Here is a 26,946-nt window from a genome sequence, read left to right as displayed (position 1 = left end):
TGACGTAGGTATCCCAGGAGGCTTTGTGCTCCCATTCATTAGGGGGCGATGCTGCACCCTTTTTTGTTAACACCCTTTTTTTACTTAACATAAAGGTGTTGTGTACCTTTTTATGTAAAGTGAAATTTCTGAGTTTAGGTATGCTTTAGGTCACATTTGACCCGAATCACTACTGGCCTAACATCTTCCTGAAAAGTCCTGCGATCCGACAAGTGGCTTTGTCTTTGACTTTCTTTCGTCGCATGGAAATGGACGCTTAAAAGCTGGGCTGTAAAAGGCAAATGAGTAGACATAAAGTCAGGCACCGCAGAAGCTTTATTACGCCTATACGGATTTTGTCACTTACTGGAAGTTATAAAGCATAAAAGGATTATTCAATGAAATGAACATCTACCCATTTCAAGGTCAAGAATCCCAGTGGTTAATCTCCCTTTCCCTTCATCGTTTTATGTCATCTAAAGTAATAAGCTGTAAAGCGGCCATTCAAATCATCAGCTAATGTAGAGGCCGACAAAACAGCGCTGCTCAAGAGCCCAGGAAAAAAGCCATTGTGGGGAATAATAAGCCCTCAAGCATGTATTTAATGTTAAGATGGTCTATTCTATGCCTCATAAAAGTTGGCAGAAAACAGCAAGAAAGTCTTCCCAGTCTTGTAAGCTCCGTAAATAGCAATTTTAAGCCAACAAAGTCAATCAGTGAATTGCTAAAATGTATGTATAGCCATTTTTTTTTAATTTGGATAGAGTACAAAAGGGTTAAAATCTTTATTGCTGTCTGTGCCCCTGCTGGAAAGATTTCCCTAATATACTGAAGACACAAGTGGAAATGTAGAGAAATCTCCCTAAAATTAGAAAAAGTTGTAGAATGTCCCTGTTCTATTCCTCTCGTGCAGCTAGTAGTAGTTTGGACTACCAGCCCAAAACCCAAGTGGACTTATTCTGTAATGTTGAACACATTCTGTCGCCTCTACAAGCCACTTTTGCAGAACAAATTTGTCCAATCCAACATTGGCGTAGGTTCTCATTGATTCTGGTTGTGGCATAGTTAATACCAATTTCTCACATTCAACTGGACTTGTTCTTGTAAGGTTGAAGACCTTTTTCAGCTTGCCCAAGCCAATTCTTCAGTTCTAAAAAATGTCAAGGACATACCTCAACATTTATATCTATACAGGTAGCATGGACACATTTATCCAATCTCCATAGAATTCTTCAAGGCATCACACACAGCGTCAATCAAACATGCTGGACCTGCCGCTACCCTCATTGTGCGTCTCCTACTTTTGGGAGCCAGATCAACTTCTGAGAATCCCCTAAATACAGTGGCACCCCAATCAATCCCAAATAATCAAAAGTTCCAATACATTATTAGTCTACATCCAGGACTTTGGTATACTTAGTTAACAAAAGAACTTCACGTAAGTCCCAAGCCATGTACACCTACATTAAACAACAACCCAGCTTGTCTCCTCAGAGGCCAAATATACTGCAAAAATATTGTAATAAATAATAATAGCATACAGGGACATGCCAGAAATCCATAACCGTGAATTGCCTGTTGAGGGTAACCAGGACTTTAAAATCTCTTTACTAGGGTGTTATACTCAAATATAAACCAAGCTAAATAAAAACTGAAGTAGCCACTTTTACCTGAAAAAACAGGCAAACTAGGGCACAAAATGTGTCTGTTACTGTTGACATTCAAAACGGAAATCAATAGAAATACCAATAAAATGAATGTGAATAAATAGATCTATTGGGTTATTTTTAAAACATTTACTTAAATAGGAAAAATAATAAAATCACATGGGCTCAGTCTGTTTATCTTTTTTACTCCTTGTTACAGGGTTTATTATTTAGTATATTGTGTTCATTACGATGGGAAAAAGGGGGGGCTGTCTTATTTGATGGCCCTGCCTTATCATCGGGGAAACACGGTATGAACATGCTTTAGTTTTGTTTGTTATACCTAGAATGTAACACCAGATGGCGATACAATACCATTCATGCTGCAGAATATACTGTAGGCAACACATTGCTGATCACAGTCAGCATAATAAGACCTTAGAGAGCAGTGGTCCCCAACCTTTTTTCATCTTGGGGCCGCTGACATTGAGATAAAACTTGCGGGCCACATTAAAGATAAATTTTTAAAGTTTGAATAGGTTTCATTTAAAATTAAATTCAATTGAAATGTTTCTAGTTTCGGTAACGTACATGCACCAATTAAATGTTAAATCAAGAATTTCTGCACTCAACATTTTATGCTCATTTTCTTAATTAAAGACACAAAACCAGAGCTATCATACAGTGCTGGCCAGTCATATATTGCTCCCGGCTCACCATTCCTGTACCAAAGAGCAGAAATGACATGCAATGCGTCCTGTCATGTATAGGGGTCACTAACCTTCTCTGTACACAAATAACTTTGCAATAGATACTTTCAGAGAAATGGAATTCATGTGACAGATAGCCATGGGTTGCATGTTCTTACTACTACATCTTCAGGTCCCTACATCTCCCCGTTCCTGAGAAATTGGGGTTCACAGAAGGTAAGTGGGAGGGTGGCATGGTATGACAGGTATAGTTTTTCTTGTGATGGCGCCATAGTAATTAAATTTTAGGGAGAGTTAGCCACAAGTGCCCCCACTTGTAGTCACAAATTTCCTTTTCTTACAGAGAAATTGGGGCTCATAGAGAATAAGGTGATAGCTATGTGTGACAGAGTAGCGTGATATATGAGTATAACATTTTATTGGGGGGGGCAAAAATCATTTCCTACTGGCTTCCACATTTCCAGTTGCCAACATCCCATTTTTCCAGAGAAATTGGGGTTCACAGAAGGTAAGTGGCCAGCTACACCACAGCTGCTCAGTGCAACCCATCACAGCATCTGCTGATTTGACTCCAGATGGTAATTAGTGATACTGAGTTCTGCCCTTAGGCAGGGTTCTAACAAGCGAGTATGAACAAGCAAGTATATATTCTGGTGAAATGACAGTACCCCAATGCTCAATGCCATGAAATTGTCTCCCGGGGGTCCCTAACTTGCAAACTCAATTTGGGGACCCTGGTCTTGTAATAGCCCATTTAATGAGAAAATATCTCTGATTGGTAATAGGATTTTATGTCTGTGACCCTGTAACTAGCAACTTGTTATATTTGGTTCAGTAGCAGCTCCCAGGGTCTCCTGTGTACCCTGAAAATTTCACATTTCTATGATAATTGGTGAAGGAGATATGAAGGTTTACACATGGGGATAATGACAGCAGCATGGTCTGGGATTATCCCATAATACAAGGTGGGCGGGGAGCAGACACAGCTGATTGCCAGGTCTATAATACAGCCCCACTTTCAGGAAGCTAACACTGAGCATGCTCAGAAAACTCCCTCTCCTGGTAGCGTGAGAAACATAAGAGTTGCTGGCACTCCATTACCCGGAAGACAACGAGTGGAGCGGGAATCAGGAAATGGCCGAATCTGGCAGATCGCGGCCCGTGGGCCATAGGTTGGGCACCCTTGGTATAGAATATTACTTAAACTGTAACTATGAGCAAAATTTAAAAAATCATACATATATGTTTAGTCTTTCATTAGTATTTACAATTTGGTATTCTTTGTAAAAAAGTTTATTACTTGTCGATCATGTCATTCCAAAGTAGATATTTAAAGTTAATACCTGTGGGATATCAGTGATGAATAAAGCCCACATGATAGATTTACACCCTTTCTCAATACAATATAAAAGTTGAGTCCATGGAATCCATATGCAGGAATCCCTATAGCAAATAAGGTTGATGGTTTTGCTTCAGGGGATAGACGAGGTAGAAGGAAAGGAAATAGAAGTACAGAAAAGGAGTTCAAGAATCGCAAAAAGGGGGTTGAGGTGGGAAAGATGAGGTGTTGGGCAAAGGGAAAGATTCTGAGGGACCCCAATCTTCTAAATAAAATGAGTTCTATCAGGACTGCTTCATGGAGTCATAAAGTAAGGCGAAGATATGCCAAGACGTTTTTATCGAATCCAGGGACCCCAGACTGATGTAAATTACAATTATTGATAACCTGTTTAAATGTCAGCTCACTTTATATTTGCTATGTTGTCATTTATTCTTGATGCCACCTAACCTAACAAGGCCTGGGGAGTTCTCCAATTTTTGGATTTTGTTTAGCACAGGAGGATAAAAGTGGGTAATTTATACTGATACTACTGTCATTTATACTAATTAATGTAAGGAAGAATCACCAAGATGAAGTATTGCTTGCCACATATTAGAACCTACCAACCAATACAGATAAAAGATTTTACACAGAAGTCCAAAAAATTGTCAACTGAGGGCAAGACCCCAATATGTCTACTATGTCACCTTGCGCATCACATCCCTTACAATATCTTTCTGACCCTGAGGAATGCATACAGGACAACCTTGACACTCTCATGTACCAAGTAAAGCAGCCATTCCCCACCCAGAGGAACCCTTTAAATTATTTCTAGGTCCCAGGCAACTCCGGTTAAAACTAATGCATTACCATTGCATTAGTGGTAAGGTAAAAGGATGTTCCCCTTTCATTGGGTGTCTGAATGCCACCCAAAAGACAGATAAAATGATCTCTATTGCCATGCTTCTGAGAAGTGTTCTTGGCTCAAGCACTATGCAGGAAGAGCCAATGGGAGGTCAACAATCCACAGGTGAAGGATGGTAAACTTTACTTTCTAAATGATGCACGTTATAAACCCAATTGTGCACCAATGCATTTGAAAATAGGAATTTAGTTTTCAATGATTAAATATTGATTTGGAGTGGAAATGGTATCTTTAATAAATCAGCCTCAATGAGTAGGGACAACACAACATATTAATGATGAATGAGAATGGCAAAAAGGGTCAACAACATCCAATTACAAGGGAGGCTAATGACTAGAAAGAGCAATTAGGGTTGTTGATGGCAAATGATGAATAGGACTGATGGGACTTACAATAATAATAATATGGTCAAAGACTGAAATTGATAGTCGGGAATGTGGGGCTGGTGACATCTCGCCATTTTGAAATCCAATACCTCTATCACAGTTAATATTTTTAAGGTCTTTGGGTCTTCAGGGAACCCCTTCTATAATTAATAAATCCACAACTCACAGTACATTAGTATCATGGTCAATAAAAGGAATGCCTCTTACATTGCTGGCCATTGGGCAGAATGTCACCCTTATAGATAGCCAACTAGTGACACTTAAACTGACCTGAAATGTCCTAATTTCTCATTGTTTAAGGAACCCCTAGCAACTTCTGGAGGAACCTTAGGGTTTCAAAGAACCTTGGTTAAGAAACACAGCTCCTGAAACAGCATTGCATGGTCTTGTCTGTGATCTCCCAGTAAACCCAGATCCTTCTTTATCCTTGACACGCCGCCTTTCTAGTTGTACTTTTCCTAGACTGTATGGTTCATGGATGTAAAGCTTGCTTGTGCCTGACTTTAAATCAGAACTACAGTTCTTCAAATTCGTGATCAGACAGTTCTTTATTGCAGGGAATGGACATGCGATGTCCAGGGATGTAGTCGTAAAAAAAATAGGGAGCACGGTACATACCCACCCCACTACACCCCTGCCTGTGTCACTCAGAAAGACACGTCTCCCAGAGTGATGTCATGATACCGGAGGGTCTGAACTGGCGAGTGGTGGGTTGTGTTCAGAGAGACAAGCCGCCCACCTCCCTGAGCCTGAACTTCAATACGGGAAACACGGTCTGTGGCTCTGGCAGGTGTGCCTCCCCAACGGGGTCCTTCTCCTGACCCCACGGGGAGGACGGACCACCAAAGAATTCTTGGTAAAAAAAAGTGGGCATGCATGCCCAAAAAATAGGGAGCACGGTACATACCCACCCCACTACACCCCTGCCTGTGTCACTCGGAAAGACACGTCTCCCAGAGTGATGTCATGATACCGGTGGGTATGTGGGTATGTACCGGTGGGTATGTACCGTGCTACCCAATGGCCAGCAATGTAAGAGGCATGCATGCCCACTCCCAAAAAAAGTTCCCACCCGTGCCGGCTCCACTATACCCCATAGCGATGTCCCTTCTGGAATAAAACATACTTACATGCCCTGCGCATGCACAGTGCATGAAGTTGGTGTTCCTGGCGCATCCCAGCTTCCCCTGCACCTGCCAGGACTGAATGAATGCCTTGGATTTATGCCATCCTTCCCCAGCCATTCAAGATGGGAAAAGATCAAAACCAGGAATAGAAAAAGGATGATGGCATGGTGGCAATGGATTGGGAAGAGGTGAGTCCATAAAAAAAATGTGATCAGGCAGGCAAGGATATTTTATTCACATCACCTGCCCCTTCTGTATTAGAGCACCTGCCTAAATGCTATTTTTTGAAAAAAGGGTTTAGTTTCAATTTATTATGTAATGCATCCATGCAGTATAAAAAATTAAAATGAAGTATGAAATTACATGACATAGACTTATCACATATTTTGTAAAGAATTATTATTTTTATAAACAGTATTTATCTAGCGCCAACATTAAATAAGGGTTGCAGGTGACAGACAGATTCAAATAATAACACAGTAGAAGAGGAGAATGGCTTTTCGTATCTGCAAATAGCGAAGACACGTGAAGTTTAGTCCTTCTCCAGTGTCATACAAAAGGGGTCAGGACTGAATATGTCTGAATAACAGAAAAATGCGGTTGATGCAATATGTTGTACTTTTCCATGCTCTCCCACATGAGTCTTATCTTACCAAATACACAACACTGACGCAGATGGGTCATAGAGTTGTCGTCCTGAAATTTGCCGTAAGCAGTCAAGCAGGTCTGAGCACAATGTTCCAATTTTTTTAACAATTGTTTCTAATAAATATATTGTAATCCAATCTTAAAACTTTGATGGTACACAAGTTTGTAATATTTTCATTGAATATTAATGGATTTTTATGTACAGTAAATATGATAGACTACTAAATCCCTTGTAAATTTATAGAAAGACAAGATAAGGGACAGAAAATATGAAACATTAACAATATTTTGTATCAAGATCTTCTTGAAGGACGTTCAGTTCTTGTTCAATGAGAATAGCAGTCGGTACAATGCATGTAATTAGCTAAAACAATTCTTCTTGTTTTTTGGAAAATTAAAGAATGGATCAGGCTTTAATACTGTCCATGTGCTGGTGTTTAAGGGACCTCCTTTAGTAGACCATCGTAATATTAATAAACCCTGTCGCTCTCCTATTTAAGACCTTGGGTCTTGGACCAATGCTTTACCAGACTCAATTCCCCAATCTCCATAGTCTTTGCTTATAAATAAAAAGCCCTGCTCAGCTTCCCGAGGCTAGTTGCACTATCCCAACACACGATTTCCTTTATAACATGAGCATGAAAAGAATTGCTTCTGAATTGGCAAATAACCAGATAGCCCACAAGGCATACAGGCCCAAAGTGGCATTAAGGGCTAAATCACAAAAGTCCAAATCATTGACCAAGATCTGGTCAGATAACCGAGCTGAGGTTGCACACAGAAGAGCAATAAACCAGGCAAGGTATCCAAAAGATAAAGAAAGCTCGAAATCAGCAAATCATCTGAAGGTCAAAGCAAAGCAAGGTCGGCAACACATATTAAACAATAACGCACATACACCACGACAGAGACTGAATGCTATCATGGGTGGTGAGCGTTTGGTCTGAAATCGGGAAGCTCAACAGTTTAAATAATGTGTTAATATCAACAAGAAACAAAATACGTACAAATACGTACAAAATACAATACCACATATTGGAGTTAAAAGGAATTTATGGTGTTCACAAACCAAAGTAAATTATCTTCTTGTAAGGGATATTTCACTTAGCTTAATATTTGAGGTGAAGCTTCCATGACTTCAACCATCCAACCAAGTGCAAGGAAAATCATGATTTTATTCTTTCATGTAAATGGTAAATCTTTGCAATGTAAACAGACTAAATTCTTTTAGTAAATCACCCCCAATGCATCCAAATTGAACATATATGGAGCAAAGTTTGACTAACTGGCTTTTATTAGTAGTAGTAGTAGCCCACCAGAAACCCAAAATCTACTGCACCTCCGGAGTGATTGATGGATACAGTGAAGGTAACTTGATTTATTGTAACACAACTTTTCACATGTGTATGTAAAATAGGTAATTCAATGGGGATGATTTGTAAATGAGAAAGTACTTTAAGCAGTGAACAAGTTGACTGATGCCCTTTAAAAATAATATGGGCTCACCTTAAAATTCAATCATTGCCATTAATCCTTTTAGCTTTTTCAATTTTTTTAACAACCACAACACACTTTATGGTTTTATATATTTCCAATATTGACTATCTTTGCTGCTTTCAGTATTCAGTTATATACAGTAAAATTTTAGAGCCACATAGAAAGTCAATGTTGGAAGTCTTTAGTAAGATTGGATATCTGAACAGGAAATATATATTTATATCACACCCAGCATATTTTGCTTGAGGATCTTCTTAAAATCACCTGCCCAACGTGTCTTAGTTGAACAAGCTCAGGGTTAAATTTAAGGATGGTAGAAGTTGGAAGAAATGTATTTTGAACTCTAAATGGTTCTCTCGCCAATGTTACTTTATGCAAAAGATTGGCCGGTTTGTCCAGAAAGTATGGCAGCTTGCTGACATGACAAGATCCACAGGCAGTGTTCCCTCGTAGGATAACGTTTTTTGGTTTCTTTCTTTTTTTTTTTGGCAAAAGACATCCCTATCTAAGCCTCCTTATTTAAACATGGGTGAAACATAAATCAACTGGCAAGATAGTGAGGCTGCAAGTATCCAACCACATATCAAACACACAAATGCAGAAATAATAAAATGGACAGTCTGCTATGACAGTACAGGTAGTACTTACTTATGAAAGATGTATACAGTGGTACCTTGGTATAAATCGGCTTTGGAATAAGTCCAACAAAAAATTTAGTGCGAGAACTTGTATGGGTCAAAATGAGTCCGAACGCCGCATGCTACCCTTATTTACCTCCCTCGGGACAAAGCCACGACTGCCCACGAGCGTCAGTACGCCAGTTGCTACCATTCAGTGAACAACCCGCGCTATAACTCTTTGTGAATTACATAACATCTCCTCCTCCTTCCTTCTCAGCACCATCCTAGTAGGCACTCGAATCTTCTCAGTAAGGTAGGTTACATTTTAATTTATTTCATCTAATTGCTTTAGTATTCATGTATTTTAGTATTAAGCCGTGTTTAAAATATTTTTTACAGCCCCATCATTGTATATTATGACAATAAAAATAAAAAAAGTTTTCATGGGAACGGATTAATCATTTTCCTTTTATTTCTAATGGGAAAATTTTGTTTGGTATAAATCCTGTGTGGTATAAGTCCAAGGATCTGGAATGGATTAAGGACTTATACCAAGGTACACACTTGCAATAATTATCCCTGGAAACGAAAGTCTAAAGATCGATCGTCCGATAATCGTTAACAAATAAAGTGCACAACGACTGACCAACGACGCCGATGAATGAGGAAACGAACGACCATCCCGGCGGAACGATCGTTCGCTATCTATTGTGTGTGCTGTCGTTCACCGATCGTGGATGTTTCTGCAGGACATTTTCTCCTTTACAAGTCACTTCCTGCATCGTTCAAACGATCGTATCTAGCGTATGTACATTATTGGTGAATTACATTTGAACGATCGTATTGTTACGACATGTACAGAATTGTGCACAAAAAGATCGTTCAAAATAATCGTGCATAATCGTTACTCGTTCGTTTTCTAATGATAATTATTGCAAGTGTGTATCTAGCCTTACCTTGCTTACATTGTTTTTAGATAACAGTAAGAGCTGACAGTCAGGGATGTCTATTAGCTCTTGAGTTTGCATACCTGTAAATGAAAATATCCAAGGACCAATAGCGGAGAGAGGAAATTAGGAAACTTAATCTGTTGCATGTTGTATATACCCTTCCAACGCCAATACCCCTAGGGTTCCTCCAAAGGTTGCTAGGGGTTTTTTAAACAATGAGCAATTTGTACTTTTCAGGTCAGTTTACCTGACACCTATGATCTTTTTGGCTATCTGTATTACAATCATCCCAATGGCCAGCAATCTAGGAGTCATTCTTCCTGTTGACCACTACACTATTGTACCCCGAGCTGTGTATAGATATTAGTTATAGCAGGGGTACCCTGAAGATCTGAAACTTATTTCAAGCGTTCCCCCATGGTAAAAAAAAAAAGTCAACAAACACTGTTTCAGACATCCACCAAGCATAATATTCTCTCTTTTAGATTGATAGATCCTTTAGGTCCTACCATGGCTAAGGTGCCGGTAGCCCCAGCCTCTTGCCGGCCACTCTGGTCCATGTTTATTTCATTGATTTCCAGTCATTTCTATTGTCCTATACATTACATAGTGCACACCTTTTAAACGACAGCAGGAAAATATTATTTATCATCCAGAACAATATACTCCTCATGTATATGCAGCATAGATAGTTGCATGTTCCCTGCAATTCTTATCTCAGTATAAGGAAACACTGGACAATGGAATAAAAAAGATGAAAGTACACAATAGTATTTATTTCCTAGAAAATACTGTAATTGATCGATAAACCCGAACTTTTCTCACTGTATTTTCATACAGTGAGAAAAGTTCGGGTTTATCGATAATTGCAATTTTTTTTAACCCGAACCAAGGTTGAGTTTGACGGTCAGGTGGTTAATATTAAACATGATTTATACATGCCTTGTTTATGAAGTCAAACTAAAAGGCAAAATGGGCATAATTTAATAAAGTTCGCCAAGACTGGGGATGATAGATTGTCATGGGAGAACTTAGATGAACCAGCAAACCTGGAATTGATCTAGATTGAAAATATTTGCCAACTAATAGGAAGTGATTTTTAAGAATCCATTCCAGGCTGGATCACCAGGTTCTCACACAATAGTCCAGTCTTGGAGGGCCTTCTTAAATCAGGCGCATTGTAAAATATATATATATATTGTATACATTTATTATATTATCTGCCAATAGTTTTGGTATTTTGGCCAAACTTTGTTAATATACAGTGTATCCTTTTTCAATATGGTTGTTTTCCTTTATTGTTTAATGGGTTTCCCAGTTGTCCCTAATGTAAGGCATATCTGGGGATTTTTCATCTTTATAATAAAATGCAAAACTGAGGTCACATGACATTTTATTCTGCCCTGGCTGATGGGTGTCAACTGGCAACTCCCTGGTGTAACTGGCAAATCATTGCAGTAATGCCCACAATATCAGTGATGAATATTTATACTTATCTAAACTATTGCTATTGACCCTAATGTCAGAGATAGTTTGCCTTTGAGTAGATGCTGTGTGTTGCACGTGTTGCAAGGCGGGCAGCATTGTCTTCTTCTCACCATAATTCTAGGATACTGGCGGATTCTTGTCGCCCTCATTGACAATGCGTACATGATGACAGTGAGAACAGCCACCCAAAAATAGGAAGCTTTTAGACATAAGAAAAGGGTAGATCAAATTGGTTTTTAATGGTACCCCAGGCAAAAAACAAATATTTAGCCCTTTAAACAAGTATTTAGTGCAAGAAGAAACCCTTATCCAGGATAGTTTTTGTTTTTATTTGTCCCTGAGCTGTAATCCTTCAGTTAGTTGAATTTAAAGTTATTATCTATAGTTTTTTTACATAATAACCAAAAGAAGAATGTTTACAAGAATGAGATATAAGGGTTTGGGGTTTCCCATGGCATCCAACCCCTAAAAGAACGGTTGGCTGTCCCACATTGCCCATTGTTGTTTGAGAGTGCTCAGAATCTTACAGCATATGGGTTGTTACTGTACAAATTTAAAGCAGAACTGAAGTTGAAATCTACTCTTAACCTCCTCAGCGGTTCATTTCTTTCCGGTTTTATATGTCTAAAAGCAGTACATTGTTTTTATGAAAATGTATTTTACAGTATAATATAATAGTATGAGTATAATAAATTTTGAAACTTTAAAATCATGTGAAAATAATAAATTAAAAAATATATATTTTTTTATTTTAAAAATAAATATTATACTCTATAATATAATAAATATAATACTCTATAATATAATAAAATAATACTATTTTATTATACTGTAAAATAAATGTTCATGAAAACAATATACTGCTTTTACACATAAAAATCCAATGTATTGCATTCAATACAGTTTTTTTGTATTGAATGCAATACAAATGGATTTTGAATTTCCCACCCCGCCGGCAACGTACACACGCATCAACGTCAGCAGGAACTCCCCCGTGACTCATCAGGTGCAGGAGACGCCAGAGGAAGAAGACAGAAGACAGGGATCGCGGCGATGGACAAGGCTGTTTTTACTATTACTTCTCATAGGTTTACCTACCCCGAGTGTGACTCGGGGTTACCGCTTTCAGCAACTTTTTTCTACCCCGAGTCACAGTCGGGGTTACCGCTAGGTAGGTTAATAGATTTGCCACAACATTATTACTTCAAGTAACAGACTCGAGCTTCAAACTTTAGATCCTAAAATGAGTAAATTACTTAATTTCATGGACCCTGAGCCAACTGGTAGTGTGCTGCTTGAGACGAACATTTCTTTGGGGGAGGAGAGCAGGAGATAAGCTTCCAATTGCTGAGTGAACACACCAGGAAGATTATTACAAATGATCTGGCTGTAAGCACGGATTGTTTTTTCCTTCTTGTAAAGCTCACTGTCTAACAAGGATACAACCAAATTATGCAAATCTAACACTGATATAGAGATGTGATAAAATTCTGTTGATTTTAACAATCTAATCATGTGCTAGTAAAAATACAATTTTTTAGGTTTCCTTGCACATGACTGCTGAGTGATCTATGACTCGCTATGCTAGAGCTGTTTTACAATTTGTGCTGAAAGGCGGGTGGTGAATTGCTTCCAGATGCAAACTGTTGCTATACACACAGAAGCTGCAAACCTTACTGATTATTTTGTTTGCACTTGCAAAGCAACTCCTCTGCCTACCGCTTCCCAGAACTGAGCTGCAACCCAACCACAGCCATCTGTAAATGTGTGCTCTCCCAACTGCTCTCATACAGTATAATGGGAGTGGTTGGGAGTGCGGTTGAAGATGCCGTACAAAACTACTATACAACTGCAAGTCTGAAATCAAAGTGTAGCAAAAAAAGAAGAAAAGCAAAGTGTATTACAACTGTGATGATTCCCCTTGGTAAGTGTGTACACAAGGGAGGCTTTCATTGGAAAATAACATTTATGAAAATACAATAATGCACATATAATTTTTTCTGAAGATTGTTAAAAAATGCTTAGGTATAAGGGTCCCTTTATGTCATCATCATCTCATCATCATCTCATCATCATCCCATCATCATCCCATCATCATCTCATCATCATCCCATCATCATCCCATCATCATTGGGCAGCCTAGTGGCTCAGTGGTTAGCACTCTTGCTATTGCAGCTCTGGGTCCCAGGTTTGAATCTTGGCTAGGACGCTATCTGCATGGAGTTTGCAGGTTCTCCCCATGTCTGTGTGGGTTTTCTCCGGGTACTCCAGTTTCCTCTCACATCCCAAAAACATGTTGTTAGGTTAATTGGCTTCCCCCCAATAAAAAAAAATTGACCTTGCACTACAATAATGACATATGACTATATTAGGGACATTAGATTGTGATCCCCTTTGAGGGACAGTTAGTGTCATGACTATATAGACTTTGTACAGCGCTGTGTAATATGATGGCGCTATATAAATACAGTGTAATAATAATCATCGTTATCAGTTTACCATCTTATACAGAGTGATTCCAAACCACTCTAATTTTCTTTTCAGGGTCAGTAAGTGACTCTTTTTTTCTTTTAATAATAACATTTTTTTTTTGTATTGCTATTTTTTAGCTGCAGGAAGAGTATTACATTTTTCATATCAAAAATTTAAAAATAAAAAAATTTACGTTTGAAGACTGAAAGTGAATTTGATGTGCCATATCCAGAAATGTTCTTAGGCTCCCAATGCCCAAAAAATTGACAGAATGACAATTTAATCAACACTATGCCCCAATATGTGGTGCCTGGGTACCTATGTATTAAAAATTAAAAATTGACAGAATGCCCTAATATATGGTGCCTGGGTATTAAAGTTGTTCCGTGTTCACAACCAAAGCTCATTTGACCTTGCCAATATGCAAAGCAGAAAACTCATGTGAATTAAAGCTTCTGAAACCAACAAAACATAAAAAGCCTGCACGCTCCACTCTTACATAACTTTATTCAATGCTGTGACTGATCTGCGGGAATTTTTAAACTTGAATTTTACCCAAAACAAAATGTAAGTTTTCAAAACAAATATCTAGTACACTTAAGAATGCCCATTGACTTACATAAATTGACACCTCTTGGGGATTTTTTTTTGAAGAGCATAAATCCTTGAAAGTTAAGCACTATGACCTTGCTGGGGTTGATTTGAGGGCTTAGAAGCAAAGGCACCATTAGATATCATGACCCTGCACAACATATCTAATTTTATTACAAATCTCCCATCAGAATCCAATCAGCAATGAAGATATTTTACAAAATCTATGAAAGAGTATCAGGGAAAGATGTCATCTACAAAGCCAACTTACTGTCGTGCTAGAGGGAGTTCAGCAGTGCAGTACTTTGGAGTGGCATTCATATTGAATTGCAGCCCAACAATCACACAATAGGTCTAATTTAATAAAGCTCTCCAAGACTGGTAAGGACACTATCATGGGAGAATTTGGGTGATCGAGCAAACCTGGAATAAATTGAAAACATATGTCCACTAATAGCATATCATTTTTATGAAATCAATTCAAGGTTTGTTGCATCTCCCAAGTCAAGTTAAAAAAGTCTCAAACCAGATATTATATATCCAGGATCGGCATTAGAAATAGTTTGGTCCCATTCTGGGTAAACTTCTTGTTCCCCCCTTCCCCATGTTTGAAAGTACAACCGTTGGCTAGTTCTTTTGATGGCTTAAGTCTAGGTCTTTGATCCCAGCCTGGTACAGAGGTACCCCTTGTCTCCCAATGATAGCAGCCCTGATTACATCTGGTAAGTAGCAATATTTTACATTTCTTGTTTTTTGGAATCAAATAAATTTCAAAGTTGAGCTATTCCAGTACAGCCAAAGTATACAGCTCAGGAGGAGTACATACACAACATGTTGTTTTTGTGCTGTGTTAACACACATTGAGCCAATCTTTCTGTCTTTCACACCTGCGAAGGCATTTATGAGCAAAAACTATTAGCAATTAACCTCAACTTTACCCGCACCTTCCCCTATCAGCCTATACTATCTTTATTCTATAAATCTCCTCTTGGCATGGTGGAGGAGGTCATGCCTATTTAAAGTCAATAGCTGTGAATTTTATAGCATTTTCTACCTAATAAATTATCAGCTTTGCAAATTACAGATCTGTTTTCTGATACCCCGCCTGAAACATCTATATAATTTTTTTTACAAGAGGGGATAGATTATTGACTCTTACACCTCCACATGGGAAAACACTGCTAAAGGTAATATAGAACTCCATCTAAACTGACAAACAGCATATTAAAGATAAAATCCCAGTAGACATAAAAGACACATATTATCACAATTCTGTATTTGCTAATACATCATGCAAGTCCCTGAATTTGACCTGGTATCAGACTTTTGCAATTCCCATATCCATGAGCTAAAGTTTTATAATTGATTACAAAGTACATCAAGACAAGTAGATATGATAATATTTGCTTATTCCGGAGTTCAGCTTTGGTTTAATAGGGCATGGTCATGGTCGTGTTTGGCAATTTGACACCAAATTTTTGCGCATGGGTTTCTCCTTCTCCAAGGATGCTGTTTCTTGGTCGCCATCTATTTTTGCTTCTTGATTTAGCATCTTGTCCCCTACAGCCATTAGGTAGCCACTTTATAATGTAATTCCTGGCCATGCATGGAGTTACTTGATCTCTCCCCCTGAATGTTATCTTAACATCATACAAATGTTGCAAATGTGCCAGAACCTAAACTGCACAGCAATAAAAATTGCTTTCATACAAGTCAATAAAACATTTGCCCCATTTGGCAAATAAAGTTGGACTGCAAAAGTACTCAAAGAGTGTTAACAAAAAATGCCAAATACACAATATTTAACAAAGGGGTTTTGCAAACCAAGTGTCAGATTAGTTTTACATCTAATTGCGGTATGTTAAGTGGGAGTTCTTCACATAAGAAGGAAGTATTTTTCTTTTTACAATAGAAATATTCACCAATCTTTGTACCAGCATGGCCATGTTGACAAATTCACACACTACCTGTATGCTACCTGTACTAAGGTGTAAGTATTTGTGGGAATCTGTCAGGCACTGCTTAATTATAAGTTAGTACTTATCTTTATTGGATACTTACATTTGTCCAAAACAGCAAACTTTACAACAGTAAGATCACAGGACTCATGCCCATTGTATGTATTTGAATTTGACTTGAAGAATTTAGATTGAAGCAAAAAAGGCGCCAATTAGGTGTGTACAGTGCAAAGAACATGAAAATAGATACATTGCTAGGAATGTGGCTTCTTCAGCATCCTATCACAGGCTGAGAGTGAGTAATAGACCTGGGAAGGAAAGTGAAACTGTAGTGGAGAAAGATCAGGTGATAAGATCAAGGCCATTTCTACCTGTAAATGGTCTAGGCATAACCCTTATGGCACTGTGAAGCTAGTGAGTGCCCACTTTCTTTTGGAAAGGACATACTGTTCTGCTCTCAGTGCTCTCCATTGTCTCCTTTCTACCGTGATTCTCATTTTGGTTCTTCTCTGTTCTGGTCTTTGCTTTCCAATTGCTTCAGTGATGGTACTCTCACTGAAGAGTAAAAGAAGAGGAGCTTGGATCCAAAGCTACTCAACTGAGCTGACAATGGACATGGCACAGCATGGTTGGCAAGACAAGTCGAGGTGACCTCTATTCTTGTAAGAAGGTGCCAGAAAAGCAGTAGGACACCACTTGGGTGCCTCACTTAGGGCTCCAAAATGGCCAGAAACAGCTCTTCAAACAGGACAGAACTGTCTAAATCAGGGTTTCTTAATAGGGGTTCATTCAGAAGTTGCCAGATGGTCTTCTCAGGTCATTTTAACTTTTTGGCAATGTATAAAGATGACATTCTTCTCAATAAACAGCAATGTAAGAAACATTCTTCCTACTGAGCTCTGGATATAGTAATTATAGTAGGGGTTACCTGAACACCTGAAGAGTCTTTGAAGGGTTCCTCCATGAAAAATTGGTTGAGAAAATCTTAAAGATGGATGGGGAAAAATATGAATTCCTAATTGGTAAAGCAACTCCCTTATAAGTATTTTAACTGTGTGTTTTCCTGGATTCCAGCTTCAAGATATGTAAAAGGAAATTCATATTTTAGATTTCTATTCAATCCATGGGGGTGTAGAGTATTAATTATTTATTATGAAACATTACATCTTTGAACAATGTTTTTCTCTTGTCACAAAGGCTAACTCAAAAGAAACATCCTGTCCAATCTTTCATCTGAGTTATGAGGTTTATACAAAATTTCCTTCTTGGATTGTTGAAATAGTTCTCTGTGTAGATACAACAGACGAGCTTATTAGCATTTGGAGTATAAACTGTTTTATGTTTTAAAAAATGTGCCAGCTTGATCACATATTTATACTTGACAAATTGTGGATACAAAATGTAAAATGTAATTGTTTCCTGAAAGTACAATATGTACTTATATATCATGTTTATATCTTAAAAAACTCAAAATATTACCTTAGTAAGGACAACCTAAAATTTGACGTCAACCATCAAATATCAAATAAATCAGTGAAATTGTTTGTAATCACAAGACATATATTTTTAATACGCTGAGAATTGTGATTCCTAGATAATATTACAACAAAATAAAATTGTTTATTAAACAGAAAATGAATTCCCTGCAGGCACCACTGCTGACCCCATGGCCGCACCCTTTATTCTTGCAGCGTTAGAACATTATTAACTTGTCTAATAAGAAGAGAACAGCTCCCTTCTTGTGTTTTAAAAATGTGGCAGCTTGATCAGCAAATATAAAATTGTGGATAAAAAATGTAAAATGTAATTGTTTCCTGGAAGTATGTACTTTTAAACATGCTTGTATCTTTAAAAAAAACCTCAGAATAATAACTTAGAAAGGAAAACCTAAAATTTGTCATCAACCATCAATTACCAATTAAACCAATCAAATAGTTTGTAACCACATGACATATATGTCTCCCTCTTAAGTATCATAAAATATCCATCTAGTCCCCCTTTGTAGTGCTCGTTGGGGTTTCCACAGTTTTTTCCAGTCTCTATGATTGGTGGCCAATAAAAGGAGAAGGCTGTTTCAGTTCACAACTCAGTGTTCTACAGCTGTTTCAAAAAAAGGTAGAGCAGCGTTGCCTTGCTTATCTCCAAGTGTAAACTTTGTATTTCTCCCAATTATCAAAATCAGAACAGCACTTTCTTCTGTATTAACAATTAACTTCAGACTAAAACTTGCTTCATATCTCCCTCCACTGCAGCCCGAAACAGTTTTCATTAACCTTTGTTATCAGTTCCCGTATGCCACAGATGACAGCACAATATATCACAAACCTCTTTTCCTTTGTATTGAGTATGTGCTCGTGATGGCACATGGTTAGCACAGGAGATACAACCCTGTAATACCATGATTTACTGAACCGAATTGTGTCGGTGCACCGTACTGGCACGTTGTTAGCACAGGTAGTACAACCCTATAAATGCCATAACTTACTAGACTGCTTTGTGACTTCGCTTTAGGTTAATTTAGCAGGAGTCTGTGTGAAATAAACATCATGACAACAGAATAGTAAAGGATATTAAGGATAAGAGAGTTCTCAGGTCACAGCACTGCTTCATTTACACTGTATCTGGATATGAATACTGAACAGACTGCAATCGCACAGAAATGAAAGAAATGAGACTGGAGTTCGGCACAGGAGACGACTAACCACAAATGTGTGAAAAGAAAGGTAAGACTGTAGTTCAGCTTGAACTGCTGCAACCCTCTGGAATAGGGGAACAGGTAGGTCAGGAGATCCATTTGAAACCTATGAAGCAAAAGGAAATTCAATATAACTGTAACCACGAAGAATGTGCTGCAAATATGCTACTGGGGGTGAGGAGGTTGGAAGAAGAGTGAACCTAGGCTTTTACCTGGAATCTAAAGAATTTTAATGACAAGAAAAAAAGACACTCGGCATCAAAAGCCTGATATGACTGCAGTGACCCTCCACACGCTCTGCCAGAAAATATGACAATCATTTTATGAAAGGGTGTACTGCCTCTGGTGAAAACAACATTATGCAACTTCTAGAAAAAGTGACAGTCTGAAGTTTTTATTTTTTTTATCAAGTGCTGAGAGAATACAAATTCCTTGTTGCTAATCTGAATCCCCAGGGTAACCCCGCCTCTGGCCGACACAACAATGCATTGTTGGAGATTGTGAGAAAAACCGATCATGTGATCCATCACTACCGAACTTTATTTTTAAGGGGCATCTTGATGGGAAGGTGGAATTCTCTCCTGCTATGTAGAGCGTGAATAGGATTGAAATGAGAAACTGCCTGGCATCCTGCAATATTTGGAAGAACACTGTTATTGAAGCACTGCTGTTTTCAGTGTATCCTTGGCTTAACGCTGGAACTGGGCCAATGAGCTTATTAGGGCTGCAGTGACAACCGTTCTGTGCATTTAAAGATTTTTGGAAAGTTACTGGGATGTAATTTTCCGAATGGTAAATTACCAGGGCAAAGTGGAATTTACTTTAACCCCAAAGAGTCATTGGCATGCCAGTGTGCCCAAGTTAACCCTAAGTAAATACCCCGGGGTTATGAATATTGTGAATAATTTTTACAAAAATTACAATTTTCACTTTTTGAATTCCCCAAATCCCCCAAATCTTTATAACCCCCATATATTTATTTTTTGCTAAGAATATATCTTTATGTCCAGACCCAACAGGAACAACATGAAAGTGAATGAATTATACATTCCCCACTTCCCAGACACTTTTCATCAGAACAGGGATCCCCATTAGATGATACACCTTGGTGCCCCATGGTTTCGGGCAGTAGGAAAGTTGAGTATTCACTGGGTACCTTTTTTTTTTAACTTTTCAGTGACCCATAATTTGTAAATCTAACCTTTATACTCAACCCTAAACCAAGCCATAGACTTATTGTATAGCTAAAAACCTCATTCGCCAAACCAAAATCACTAAATTCATTTTTAATATTTTTCCATTTAATAAAAATTTTCATCCATTATTTTTTATGTTTGCAGTATTTATTATAATTAGAATGAAGCTGACATTAAAGTCTTTGTTGGGGTGCATCCTGTTTTGGGGTGACAAATATCCCCCAGTTATGTGTCTTGTATTGTGCATTCTTCCCTTACATCTAAATTATGGATACAAAAATACATGAGCTGATATTTAAATTATAGTAGAGGCTTTTTATACTAAGTGACCCATTAGATTCTCTTGTGGACATAAAGGGTGCTCTTTAGGAAGAAGGTCCACATTGCTTGTGCTATCACCTAGTGAAACTGCAAAGACATCATTTTTATTTTCCTGTTATTTTCCTGTACTTGCAGATAATGTACAGCACATATCCCTAAAAGGACCATTGGGCTTTAATATGTGATTTTTCCTTTTGGGTTTGCATACATACCTTGTGCCATTATAGTAGCCCTATGACCTCCAAGAGTCCCCCTCATCTCCGGCATATGATCTGGGTATTGCAGCCTCAACTTTATTGTTTACAACTTAAACCTGCCATAAGCTTCTGCAAAAAGGAACAGCAAGTGAACTGTGATTAGAAGGCTGAGAACTTTTTTGGCAAAGTACCAGATCCTCACTGTAGGAAGGACTGTTTCTCCAATTAACCAGAACTGAGGAATGGGCAGGTCAGAAGACTAGAAGACACAAATAAAAAGCCAGCAATGATTGTTCTGAAGCTTCAGAATTCAGGAGGGGTCCAAGGCACATGACAAAGCTACCCAACCAGGTAAGGCAAGCTCGAACCTTATCTTTAAACATTACCCTGTTTAATGTTTTGTTTTTGCTGTATTTTTACCTGCAGGAGGATGCCCAGGTTTTAAATAATAAAATGCTGCAATATTTTCATTTGCACATTATATTGCAATATAAACAGAGGTTTTATTTTCTTTTTATTGCTAGTTTTATCATCATTACTATGCATGTCAAATGGCACAGATCCATGCAAACCACCCTGCTGCATATGTTTGGAAGTGATAAGCAGGGCGCAATACTGGTTAGAATATATAAATATATATTAAGAGGTACAAATTTAAAAATAAGGATCATACTTTTCTTTCATTTAGAAATTTTGGAAAAATTAAAACTCAAATATTTTTTTTTACTAATTGAAACACAAGGCAAATTTCACCAAAATTTCCATTTTCGAATTTAAATTGATAGTAAAACATTGAACTCGATTTTGGTAAATTTTGCCCAATGTGAGTTAGGAAATTAGTAAAAATTAAGTTTGTGCCTCAATTTTGGAGAATTTTTCCTCCAATTCACCCAAAAAAGTCCCAAAATTTTGCTAAAGGTCAATTTAAATTGTTCAAATTTAGGTTTTTCCTTTGTTTTAAAGTACATAACAACCTAACTGGTGCATTTTTTTCTATTATCAATGAGACCCTCAGGGAGACACTGCATGTACATGAAGCAGTCCAATAGAAAATTTGATGCATTGATTCTTTAAGAAATAGTGCTGCAGTGTGGGTGGCCAAAGGGCTGGCAAGATGCCAACTGCTGGGAGCCTCACGGGATCACTTGATCATGCTGCAGGTCTGTCACTGCAGCCCCTGTCACCTGTCACTTAAATTCTTGTTAATTTTATTCATTTATTAATAACTTTTATTTGTTTTAAGTTTATTGGCATCTTTTTTTATTACTGTAGCAGCAGTAACAACCACATTTTGTGCCCTAGGTTTATACTCGAGTCAATATATTTTTCCTGGCTTTTTTAGGTAAAAATAGATATCTTGGTTTATAATAAAGCAAAGAATTTATATGACGGAGACTGAGAAGGATAGGACTTACTTTTACCAATCCAAGTTTCTAAGTTACCCAAAGAAAGGTAGTAATAGTAACATCTATTCCATGGACAATAAGACCAGTATATACGGTGAATGGGAAAAGGGACAAGCAAGCTTTTTTGTACAATTACCAGTGAAATGCATGAAATATAATTTACTAAGTTGAATGCAAACGTCTAATTTTAGTTCATATTACTTCAGTAAATATATCTCAATTATCTCAATAAAACAATAAAATTGAACGAAGAAAAGGAACAAGAACTGAACTTACATGGAACATATAAAGTAATTTCTTGTATCATACAAAATTGGCCCATCAACAGAAGAATCTGCAATTACACAAACTGATCTCAGTCCCGTTAGACTGATAAGAACAAAACAAATTATAAAGTAGTTGTGAAGTCAACAAAATTAACTAAGTCATAAAAGAGATAAAGCAGCAGTTGTATTGCAGTATTGCTGAGAATACTCTCTATTTGAAATTTGGACCTTGAGACAAGTGAGGGGCAGTAAAGGATAAAAAGAAGAATTGAGATAAAAGCGATGGGGATGGGAGTGAACCATCAGGGAGATCAAAAACATTGTTTGTGTGTTGTAAAAGATACATGTTGACCTGTTGTTTGTCATTATCCAATTAAATTTTGCTACAAGTAAAACCAGGGCAAAAACAGGGGATCTCTAGGAGCCTATTTACACTATATTACATTTTAATAAGCAAATCATACATTTTGATAATTTTATGACTTTGGTGGGTTATTGGGTAGCTCGTATTACTCCACCAAGAACAAACCGTGAAATGCATTCCACCTCACAGTGGTGTCAAGGGTGCATGGGGGAAGCCCAATATAGATCTGACCTTGCTCCAGTCCCAAACAGCCAACAAAAGCATCAAATAAGTGCAATGAGTTAGGGGACGTAACTTGGGTTCTATCCACATCAGGAACTCTAGAGTCATCTGGGTGCAGGAAAGGGCCTCCAATATCACTCACTAAGGTTGGACATCAGAGAAATTACTCTGAGCCAAGTGAGATTTTCAAGGTTCCTAGAGTTAGTTTGGCGGCTAGAGCAGATTGGGTGCTCCAAGGGCCCCATCAACCCTGGAAGTAAGGAAGACAGTCCTATGGATTTGCTGGATTCTGCTCCTACAGTTAAATACTGAAGGAGTTGGTGAAATTGAATAGGCAAAGTGCAGAAAAGATATAGGTGCCTTAGTCAGATGTTCATTTTGACAGCTGGGATTCTCCCAAACCATGGGAAGGGGGACCCAAACCATCTATCTAGGTCCTCAAAAATCAAATAAATCAAATGGAGCAGAGGAGGATAATTTGCAGCTTAAAGGAAGGTAAAAGAAAGGGTTAGTTGGGTTCTCAGAAATGGGATAGAGGTGTTGTTCTATGAGAGTATTAACCAGATTCAGTGGCAAGTTAATATTGAGCTTAAAGTATTCACTTGAGTTTATGTACAAGCCAGATATGGAAGCAAAATAGTGACACAGATTAGATAAAGTAGTTGTGGGACTTATACATCAGTAGATTATATGCAAAAAAGGGACCAAGGTCTAAAACTCATAATCCACATAAAGGGAAATCAGATACATCCAGGATAGGCTATGCCTTTTACATGTTAACTGATAAAAGGATAGCTGTTCTGGAGTCCCCCTTTAGGTGTGCCAAAATCATATCAGGTGACCTATGAGTTTGATCTGATTTGTTTATGTCTTGGAAAACCTACCTGATCTGTATGACATGAACATTTGAAGCCCATCTCCAACTTGTCTCATTTTGCACCCTACTTTTCCCCCCACTTTTTCTTTTCTCTTTTACCTACCTTTCTCCATCCCTGGGTAATATCTTTGAGTTATAAAACAGGTATAGAAACTATATCTTTTTATAAGGCCAGATCAGATTAGGCATAGTAGTGTTCTCCCCGGCCTCTTTTAGCAGGGCGAACCACCCAGCACCTAAAAACAGCCAGGTGGTTGCTGAAGAGTTGGGTCACAATACAGAGCCCCCACCCGCCTACAGCTTCCTCCCACCCAGCTTAAAAATATTTTGGGGAAAAAACTGAATGGATGGGATAAGTCTACACAGCTACGAATAGATGAGCCCTGCCATGTAGATGGGGCATAGAAAGACCAGCAAGTCAATTTGGGGATCGGTCTATTCAGATGTAAGCTTAGGGGATGGAAACAGCCTAAAGTATACCCACTGCTGCATTTGCTTTATTTTCCATAAATCATTATTTGATCTCACAAAGTGTTATCACAACCAGAAACAACTGCTTTATCTGAAACTTACAATTATCATCAGTCTGAAGAGTTATTTTAGGAAATGATCACTTGTGCAATAATCTTTGTCAATCAACTTTTACAGCTTTTATCACAACAGCCATAAAATAACACCAAACATGTTATAATAGCACTAGTAGAGGTAAAATAATATTGCCTGCAGAGAAGGTTAAGTAGGGGAATTAAACAGTTTTGTAAACTGAGCCTTTAGAGATGTGAGCTATGTGAAGCGTGATATGAAGAAAATACCAGCAAAGAGAAAAATAGCTTCTCAAATTAAGCGTATAATTACTTTCCACTGTTAAAGAGGACCTGACCGCTAAAAGCTAAAAGGCCAGCAGAAGAAAAAGACTAATCACTAGTTAGTATGATCTCTGTGCCGCTGAGCCTTTCCCTTGTGACTTGTCCTGCACTCCATGGAAATGGCTGTCTTGGTGCAGGTTTTGCTTCCTCGTATCAGAGCCTCCAGCAGGGAGAACATTGGGCAGCTTAGTAATGGCATCATTTCTCCATTGCAGTTGTAATGGCAATTATAGGCTGTGCTACTGTAGATCTCATATAAAAATACATTACAGAAGTGCTGAAGCTACCTCCCATGGCAGGAAGTTCTCTGCTATTTTGCAGATGGAATGTGCACAAAAGCTACAATTTTAGATGTTCCCTATAATATAGCAAATCTTTAGATTTTAGGGTTCTTGCCAACTTAAGGATGACCATGCATTTGCTGATTTTAGAGAGTGATCCAAATCTCGATTCCAGCAATGGGGTGAATTTGCCCCAATAATTTATCCTTCAAATAAACTGAAGAGTTTTTTGACTTCATAATCCACCAAATTTTGGTGTTGGATCAGACTTGTAGGTGGTGGATAGGAATACATGACTTCTAATCAGTACATAGAAAGTGGTTGAAATTGAATAAAAATGAATTAATTAATAAAAAAATGTATAGCGAGATTAAGAAAGAAGTGGGAAGCCTTGAACTTCTATAGCACACCATGCTAAATGGTACTGCCAAGTTATATACGAATTAAAGGGATGAGTTACTATTGGAATTTGGCAAAATGAATTATCACTCTGCATGCCTGAAACACAAGACAAGTCTCCTCTTTTAATGTAAAATATGTAAAAAAGGCCTGATTTAATAAAGATCTCCAAGGCTGGAAAGGATGAACTTTTATTAGTGAAGCTGGGTGATTATTATTATTATTATTATTATTATTATTAATATTATTAATATTATTATTAAACAGGATTTATATAGCTCCAACATATTACGCAGCGCTGTACATTAAATAGGGGTGATCTAACAAACCTGGAGAGCCTTGGAGAGCTTTCATAAATCAGGCCCAATGTTTCCATAGTAAAATGATGGTGAGAAATGATGTGCCACTGACCATAAACCAGGAGGGGTAGGAGGAGAAAGAGACATATGTAACATTCCTCAGGGACATGCTAGCACACTACAGACAGTCCGATGAACACTACAAAGTCCTACTATGAGAAAAGACTAACAGATACACCTAACTACAAGGTAAGGGGGACAGACAAGGGGTGAGACAGGGAAAAGGAGATAGATACATAGAATAAGATAAACATGTTAAGAAATAGAGAAAGATAGAGAGATGAGATGGGGGAATAAGAAAGGGAAGTACAAAATGATAAACAAGTTGAGAAAAAAGAGATAGTGTAAGATTGATTCATTGTCTCTTACAAAAAAAGTAGATAAATAGAAAAAGACATACATGGCAGGAGAAACAGAAATATATATAAAAGAAAAGATGGATCGATACATAATAGACAGAGAAATATACAGATAGATAGATGATTTTTTTTTGCTTTTGGTAAATTATATATATTAGGTACATGCAGTTCAATTTGAAGGACAATGTTTTAAGGAAAGGAATAACTTTTAAAATATTTGATTAATAGATGAATAGATTAGATAGATAGATAGAAAGAATACAAAAACACCTGGTGAAACATAAGAAAAAACAAGATAGAATAGAATGGAATAGAACAGAATAGATAGAAAGAAAGAAAGAAAGGGGTAAAAAGATAGATAGATAGATAGATAGATAGATAGATAGATAGATAGATTAGAGGGAGATGATAGAGTGAGATGATGTAGAGGGAGATGATGTAATAATATATTATATTTTGTATATGTTGCTATCTTGCACTTCTGCATTTTTATTGGGCTTCTCTCAGTTTATAGGATTGCTGGGTATTCTCCGTCTCAATGTATACCCCATTGCATATGTATAATATATGTAGAGTACATTTTTTTATACACTATTCCCATTCCCTTTTTGGAAAGTGGAAAAACCATAGATAGATAGATAGATAGATAGATAGATAGATAGATAGATAGATAGATAGAGGGAGATGATGTAATAACATTATATTTTGTATATAAGAAGAAAGAAAGAAAGAAAGAAAGAAAGAAAGAAAGAAAGAAAGAAAGAAAAAAGATAGATAGATAGATAGATAGATAGATAGATAGATAGATAGATAGATAGAT

At 37.6% G+C, this 26,946-nt stretch overlaps 1 protein-coding gene and 1 long non-coding RNA gene across 2 annotated transcripts in view; one reads left to right on the top strand and one right to left on the bottom strand.

The window, feature by feature from the left end:
- LOC140332282 (uncharacterized) overlaps nt 1-26,946 on the bottom strand; it is a 69,180-nt gene that overhangs the window by 36,249 nt on the left and 5,985 nt on the right. The gene's annotated exons all lie outside the window — the stretch shown is intronic.
- LOC140332281 (urea transporter 2-like) overlaps nt 20,985-26,946 on the top strand; it is a gene marked incomplete in the record, with an annotated part of 39,943 nt that continues 33,981 nt past the window's right edge. Inside the window, 1 exon segment of the mRNA XM_072413513.1 lies at nt 20,985-21,078.

Source organism: Pyxicephalus adspersus, chromosome 6, assembly GCF_032062135.1.
Source record: "Pyxicephalus adspersus chromosome 6, UCB_Pads_2.0, whole genome shotgun sequence".
NCBI lineage: Eukaryota > Metazoa > Chordata > Amphibia > Anura > Pyxicephalidae > Pyxicephalus > Pyxicephalus adspersus.
The sequence above is the reverse complement of the archived record's forward strand: the minus strand, read 5'-3'. Positions and strand labels throughout refer to the sequence as shown.